We start from the raw sequence: 8,942 nt of genomic DNA on the forward strand, positions 1-8,942 counted from the left end.
GGATTTTTGTTCAGAGTGCCTTGTAAATGGAGATATACCAATGTCTGAGCTGGGTGTGGAGTGAGTTCTTGCCCTGAGTGAAAAAGTAGCCTATCTTAAGGTCTTCTTAATTAGGGGGGGCATTGACAGGCACAGCAGCAGCAGCAGCAGTACTGCAGGCATATACCGGACCATCGGGGTGAAGAGGCAGCTTCTCCTGAAGGCGAGGCTTTGATCTATGTTCCAACCCTCACCTATGATCATGATTTGGGTACTGACCAAAAGAATGAGATCGCAGATAAAAGCCACTGAAATTAGTTATAGTGGCAGGGCTCAGCCTTAGAGATAGGGTATGGAGTTTAGACATCCAGAGGGATCTCCGAGTAGAGCCATTGCTCCTGTGCATCGAAAGACAGACAGATGAGTTGGTGACGGCATCTGATGAGGATGCCTCTTGGTATCTCCTTTTTGAGGTTTTCCTGGCACGTCCAAATAGGAGGAGTCCCCTGGGTAGACCCACAGCTTTCTAGGGAGATTAGTGCATAAAGTGCAAAAAAACTCAGATTTAAATGTATTCAAAAGACATACACTTATATTTTTTTCCCACAAGGGTTCAGCTACTGCTACAAATGACTCCTAAGAAATGCCATCGCAATAATAATTTTCAAACTGCTTTCAACGTGAAGATGTTGAATCAGAAAGTATGACAATTAAATGTATTTGTTGACATGTTGATGTCGTAACTATATTTTAGCTGGTTGAATGTTTTGTGGACCAATTCAATATACATCAAAAAATATAAAAAGGAAATAAAGAGCAAAAAAAGAACTTCCACTAAAATATATCTTTCTGTCAGTTCTGCTGTGTCCTTTTCTCTGAAGGGTTTGAATCATAAAATGTGTTAGGTTAAAGAGGTTAAATAAAATGCACGTCATCACGCTCGGCTCGAAGTGAGGCTGCCACAAAAACTGCTCCCCCTAGTGGCTGGCTGCAGTTTAGGTCAAAAACTCTGCCTCCTCCATTAATTTGAATCAGGCTGCGGACAAACTTTAAAAAATAAATACACGTCATACAAACGTTTCTCACATTTGTATGCTGTGGTGATATGTAGTTATTATTTGACTGTTTTGTGTTCAAGGCCTCTTTTTTCTGAAAAGTTTATTTTGCGTTAGTTATTAGAGGTTAAAAAACAGGGTTTTACACCCGGGTTTACTTTGATTGACAGCTGCCGAAGAGAGAAACTCTGTTGGACCTCGGGACGCTACGCTGGAGATCAGAGCTTGTTAATGTAGAAACACAAATTCCTATACTGCGCAGACTCTAGCTGCAGAAAATGTATAAGATGTCAGCATTCTGTAACGGGATATTTTGGCTTCAAAACCGTACAATGTGAAAAGGCGAAGCAATGCTGTCCATTATATATACAGTCTATGGTTTGAATAAGTTTGTCTTTTCTTTGACGATAATAAAGTCTGGGATTTTCTGAAAAAAAAAACGTAGGGGAAAAAACTTATCTTTCCTTCATCTTTGAGGAAACTAGTCAATGAGTTACTTTTTTCAGCCACTTTTTCTTATGGTGACCAGTTTTAATGGCAACTTTGTGGTCTCTTACACTGTTCCAAAAATTTCACTTCAAGCAAGTGTGTGGGTGTGTGTGTGTGTGTGTGTGTGTGCGGGGGGTGAGCATGCGACAATGTTGATATCAACTTGTGGGAACCTAGAAGAGCAACACGTTACAGGATGAATAAACGTATAAGGTTAAAGACGAAGTTGCTTGCACTTGGTACAAAATTAGCATTGATAGAAATAGCATCATTCTCTGATGCTTCATCTGCCATCGTGTTGTAAACATTACTGTATGCAGTTAAACATTCGATTTTGTTTTTCAAACTAAAGAGAGGAATAGAGCCAATAAGGCCTCTGACCTTGCAGAGTCAAATAGAAGATACATTTTTTTGTTCTTTTATATGCAAAGCTACGTTTTTATTAGTGATTTTTGCAGCCTAAGTTTTTCCAAACATTTGCATTACAACAAGTGTACCAAATTTAGTTTACAAGTTAAAATGTAATTCTAATATTTTCCTTTTTTAAGACAAGACCGGTCTGAATAATGTTTAGCTTTCACATATTCCACAGTTAAAGTTGACACTATCTGGACATTCTGGATAGTAGTAACTACACAAGAGAGCTTGTCAATATTTAAAACTTCCTGAAAGTTAGAGTTGAGACCTTTTGCAAATAATCATTTTACTGTTTTACTACCTTTGATCCTTAGTAGTGCTTTACAGTCAAAACAGTAGGGGGAGTTGCAACCCTCTTTTGTCACAATGCAGAGTGTTAAAGAAATAATTAAATATCATGAGTGACTACAAATACATGATGCAGGTAGCTCTAAATAATGTTTCATGAATGACAGCATCCAGAAAAAATTGACATACTGTCAACAGGGCTGACACACACTGACAATGAAACAGGAGCAGCTTTCACAATGCTGACATATCTGTGTAAGCTAACAAGATATGTTGACACTTGTCAGTTTTTTGGTAGAAATAACATTTTTTAATAGTGTTATAAACTACTGAAATATAGACAGAAGCTAACCCAAAAGTTTACATTCAACTTAATGTTAGATAGGAACTTTTTCTGTGAACTCCTGAAACTCTGCTGATTAAAGATTAAGTGTTGCTTGATATTGAAAAAGCACCTCTAAAAGTGTGAACTAGTACAAAGACTCTATATTCTGTCGAAAAGTGAATAGTGAAGACCCTAGTCAATTTTCAGGTATTATTAATAAGACTCTTAACCTTTCAAACAACCTTTCTGCCAATGACAGTCTCAGTTAAATGAGGCCATTGCTCTCTGTAAGTTATGCTTAATTTGAACCTGAGGCAGTTTTAACCAGTGCTCATTATTTGCATGTACATTTGGTGGCCGCTTTTGAAGAGGCCAAAAACAATCCAATTAAAATCATGCTTGCTATTCTGACAAAATATAAAAACTTTATAGGAAATTTAAATGAGTTCAAATCCATGCCTTGATTCACATTTTTCCCTGGCTTGAAACCATATATCCAAACATTTCACACTCATAATTCCGTTGTTCCCCCTCAGCGGCCCCTGGCATGGAGGAAGTGTTCCTGCTCGAAGAACAAAGAGAGACCCTGGGACACCAGGCATCAAGCCACCACTGTCACTGTAGACTGGGTGCCAATTCCCCTGCATCCTAAGTTTTATCTCTGGTGCCAGCTGTAAGTTGTTCTGATACAGTTGAGCAGCTCGGCTTTGAACCCGTGACTTTATTCCTCGAGGGGGTTGGACATTTAAAAGGAGGAGTGTCTTCAAAGACAGAGATTTTCAGGACAAAAAAGGGGCTGTGTATGTAAGCAAAAGAGAGGATGGCTGGTAACGCACATTGGCGTACCATTTTTATACAATAAATAAAAGAGTGGAGTATTATAATAAGTTTAACAGGGATGTCTAGTGAGAAACTTTCTGTAAGGTCTGTTGAGGCTTCCCTCCCATTTTGACTTTAACGTTGATATCCATTCCCTATTTTGCAGAATTTAAGACTTTGATCTCTGACCACTGTCTCAAACTGTACCTGATTTAATTAATCTATTGTTTTGTGAATGATTGTGTGTGTTTGTTTGTTGTTTCTAATGTGCCTGTGATCTCGACGACCTTGGAAATGAGGGAAACCTCAGTAACTTTTCGAGAAAAAATAAAGGTTTTGTATTGAATTAACTAACCATTTTGGGTTGGTTGAAGACCAGTCATGCCGTTGCATTCTGGATCAGTTGCAATGGTCAATGCATGATAATATTATGAGAGCCTGTGACAGGAGCTGTTGCATGCTCTAACAGGTAGGGTCCAATCTTCCTGATGATACAGGGCAGATTAGCATTACCAAGCAATCAAGGCCACATGAACCTTAAAGGTTAGCTGGTCATCAATCATGACGCCTGAATTCTGGGCCGACCTATTGGGCATGAGCTGGGGTTAATCTGAGCTGGATATTGATCTGGTAATATGGAGGGACTATATGGGATGACAAGAAACTCAGTCAGGTGGCGTTCCTTCATCTGTTCAGGGATATCGGCAAGGCATGACAAGATCTGTGCTAAAACTGAGTTGATATCTGGCCGAAATGATAGGAAGAAGAGTAGGTTTTCGTCTGCATAACAATGTTTGAAACTGTTGGAGCTGATAATGGCAACAAGTGAGGGGGTGTATATTGTATATTGTCTTACTATTCATTTTACGTAAAAAGTATTATTGACAAAATGAACATTATGCAGTAAAACCAGGGATTCAGAACATGATGGCTGATCTAATAAATCAATTACATGGGGTCGTTTCATGATCTGGTTATTTAAATTATTTTAGAAACTTTAGGACCTCCTGCAGCTTAAGCTTACAGTCTTACAGGACTTACGTTTCTCCACAGCCTTCCACCACTCCTTTTTACAGTGCAGCATGTAATCTGGGATAGATTTTATATATCCCAGTGAATACAGAGGCTAGATTTTGATACTGCCTCCCAGTGACCTGCAGGAAGGTAACACTAATACCAAAACACAGTAATGGTTTGATTAAGGCGAGGTATGACTCTTATCAAATTGACAAGGAAGAAGGCAATTATAATACAGAAATATTTTGAAATTGACATTTTTTTCTGACAACCCTACCTTCTTACTGTCATGATTTTAAGCTAATCAAACTACAAACTGACACTTTCAAAGCCAACAGGAAAAGAGAGATAAGATCAATATACGTTTCCCTCAAAGAGTAACCCAACCTCTCTCCTACAGAAATGCTTCTGTCTATTAGGCAGGTAGTGGAGTGTGATGAGAAGCTCATATGTCTCAGATTATTTACTCACCTCAGAAGACCAGTGGAGGCTTTAATTAAAACACAAAAAGCTGCCTCAGGCAGGTTCATTCTGCTGAGAAGCTTCTTACTGCTATCAATTCTGGTCAGTGGGTCTCAGACACGAAGGTCTGTCACAGGAGAGGGTTAAAGGTACAGTGTTGGGAATATTTAGTGATATCTAGTGGTCAGATTCTAGATTAAAACACTGCAACAAGAAACTCCTGTGATGCATGATAAGTATGATCCTCAGTTTGGCAAGTTTTTACCATCAAAAACTTCTATCAGTACTAATTATTTTACGCACAACAATCAATCCCTTCTTCATTGTCGTCCAACCAGTGCACGGCCACCCACCAAAAACAAATTTCTGACAAAAATAAACAAACAAACAAATATGTTTCTAGTTTGTCCATTCTGTGCCACAGTAAAAACATGGCAGGGCAAGATGGCAGCCTCCATGGTGGGGGACTTGCTCCTATGTAGATACAAAAGGCAAAAATAAAACTGTCTTTATTTTCAGGTGATAATTTTACAAATATGTATTCCATACCAAGTTTGTCTGTTCTGCTAAATGCTGCCAAATACTACATACTGCATCTGTAAATATGAATCTCATCACCATACTACCATATAAATAAGGCATTCATTATTCAATACTTGTGTGCAAATAATTATAATGTCCCTCCCAAAGACAAAGATAAATATAATTATGGACTTAATTTGACAGCTCCTCTTCAATTTTGGTCACTTGTATCACTTGTATTGAATGTATCAGCAGAGAAAGGCTTAAAGGAGTAGAGAACATTACATAGCAAAACAGATTACATTTAATGATTGTCTTTTTAAAATATTTTTGGCACACTCTAGAAAGATAATGTGATATTTAAGCAGTATTACACTCAAGGTTGTGATGTGCTGAATATTAGCACTGCTGTGGTATAAGGGCTCCTGCTGAGGCAGAGTGAGTCACATGAACTGAAAAGCATCCGTGATGTTACTTTCTATCATCACTCAGTGAATACCTATCTAATCAGATCGCTTGGTTAAAAATAATTCTTGTATAATGAGAAATGAACCTCAGACGTTTGACTGGTCTTTCTGACTGCCATGTATTCATTATGGTAACATTTTGTTGTGCTTCAGTGGATTTAAAATGATCTTCCCACTAGGATTAAGGTGGGATTAAAAGCAACTCAATCATGGGTGGGATTTACAAAACAAAGCTTTCTGTCATGCATAAACTTCTCCTTTGGTAGGTTTGATTTTTCATTAAGAAATGTATTCAAACTCTAAAGCTTTAAGTTAATAACCATTTTCTAGTTGGAAATATAAAGAAGGCATATCAGCCAGCAGAGATGAGCTCCGCTTGTACCAGAAAGCTTAGGTGAGATATCTGACCATAATGTGAATGAGTGAGCGCTCGAAAATAAAGAAATGGACACATATCTATTTAAACCCATTAGCTTGTGGGCACAACTCCACTTTTCTATTTGTTGATTGAATTGAAGTATAATTTTATCAGAACAAACTTCATATTATTATTATTATTTTTTCTACTGTGGGTCAACTCTGTAAGCTAAAGAAAAAGATAATAGAGCCAACAAGGAATTTGTTCAAAGTTGAGAAACACACACTCTGATCATTGTGCTTGTGATGACAGCAGTCACAGATCAGGGGAAATGCTAACAACCATGGAGTGGTTTTACATCTTTATCATCCAGAGCACCTTCTCCCTGATATACCTCGCATGTCCAGAGCTTTAAGATGTTAAACAATGTTCAGTAATCATCAAACAGGCAGGCACATCAAAGGCATGCTTTGCTGACGACCATAAATTAGTATCGTTATTTTTTCTACAAGATATCAATGAATAGGAGATATAACACGGCCAGCACACAAGTTAATGGGAAAGCACAGAAAATTAGTCACACAGAAAATGAAGATATTAATGTGAGTCTACATCATGAAGTTAAGGGTGTAGTAGGTTAAGATTAATTCTAATGATTAATTATTCTGATGAACCTGTTCACACAGAGCAGTTTTTTATTAAATACTGTAAATATAAGAACAAGAGTTTACACCACACAGTAGGAACCTGAGTTCTGTTTATTTGACCAGATTTTCCTCTGATGCATAAACTTCTTCCTGCATGAACAACACTAATCACTAACTGAACCACCACATAAAAGGCTGAGTTTACAGAAGAATGGAAATTGTTGCTACGGCTCCCTCGGTGGGGGGCCTGTTTGAGGTAGAGTTAAGCTGATTAGTTGCTCCTGAAGTAGATGAGCAGCAGGCTAATTACTGCAACACCTTCACTCCAGTGAGAAATCAACCTGAAGGTGTTTTTACAAACTTAGACATATCAGAACAGCATGGGAAAAATAATCTACATCAGTGGAAAAGCTGTGTAGTCCAGTGGTTAACTTGATATTTTGCACATTTCATGTTCCCTGATATATTCTCTTCTTACTTACACTCCTTGTGGTCCTTATTTTATTCCTTGGAATTCTTCTTGGCTCATTTGGGGAACTTTACTTGGCTCATTGTCATGGTTTCTAATCATTACATGTGTTTTTCATCCACTGTAAAGGTGGATGACACGTCTCTGCCTCCTCTTCTTGTATGAAAGCAATGGCAACATATCCTCCGTGACGGCTGCTGACATATTGCCCATTAAGAGCCAGAGTCAACGCAGTAGGAATCAGCTCTCAGAGTTGAAGTGTCGACGTATCACTCCTACTAACCCAAACACTCTTGATACATTTTAATAACACAGCAAAGATTCATCAGGTCGGCTCAGCTGGTAGCATAACAGCTTCTTTTTCTGGTTTGAAGCAAACACTCACAGTCGTAGGAAGTTCGAGGATCTTATGTGAATCTTTGTAACATTTCCTCGTGGTTTCTCCTTTACACGACTAATACAGTACACACAGAACTGCAGGAGGCTCATTTGTCAGAGAGATGGTAATCATGGTGTTATACCTTCTATAATTTGAATCTCTTTAAAGCACTTTGATTGAAAGTGCACTAAAAAAACTTTTTATTTATTCATTTTCACTGTAGAGAATTCTTTATGAACAAAACTATGATTACATGAGAACGTGACGGAGAATTATCTGAAACTCTGCTGAGGCTGGTAGAGTGGTAATCTCCAAGCAGAGTATCAAAATAAACTGTTAAAGCAGTGAATCCATGGCTTACAGGTTTTTAAAGGACATACAAGATAATAAACATGATACATTAAAACAAATAAAAACATTATAGAATATAACTGAACAAAAGATAAATCATGAGAGGTCTACAGACTTAGATGGAAAATGGTTGGTAGGACTTAGTCTATAAAAGCATTCCATATATGCTTATATATGGATATCTCCATATATTCCATATATGGAGAAGGAAGGAATAGTATTTATTAATGAGCAATATACTGAAAGGTCAATCTGGAGGGGTTCACTTGATACACTATGAGGACACTAGTTGATGTAACAGGGGCTGTGAGGAATGTTTCTGATGAACACAAATGACAATTCGTAGACATTAATGGGTTAAATACTAACATACCAATATTCCAGGTGGCTAATCTGGGGCACTGGAGTATGTGCACGCACACACACCACACACACACACACACACACACATGCACACACACGCACACACACACACACACACAAGCACACACACACACACACACACACAAATTAATAACATTTACCCTCTCCGTTTTCACTATCTACTTAAGCAACTATTATTATGGTATCATACAGGTGTTATATTCCTGTTTACAATTCATTGACTTCAAAAAAAGAGTGGAAATGCATTCATTTTCTAATCTTAAATCTTTTGGCTTCACTTTTAGCATGCCATCATGTCGTCAAAATCATTATACAATATATGAAGGTGTGCTACAGGGGTCGGCTACTGGACCATTTTGGGATTGTATGATCAAAAAATATAGCACTATTTTGCTTATTCATACTAGTGGCATTCAAAATGATCCTTCTCTGTGTATATTATTTGATTGAAACTTATTGGGTCTATCATTTCCAAATTTGCTAAGATTTCAACCTTGAAAAGAAGAAATAATGT

The sequence above is a fragment of the Notolabrus celidotus genome, chromosome 3 (assembly GCF_009762535.1).
Source record: "Notolabrus celidotus isolate fNotCel1 chromosome 3, fNotCel1.pri, whole genome shotgun sequence".
In the NCBI taxonomy this organism is placed as follows: domain Eukaryota; kingdom Metazoa; phylum Chordata; class Actinopteri; order Labriformes; family Labridae; genus Notolabrus; species Notolabrus celidotus.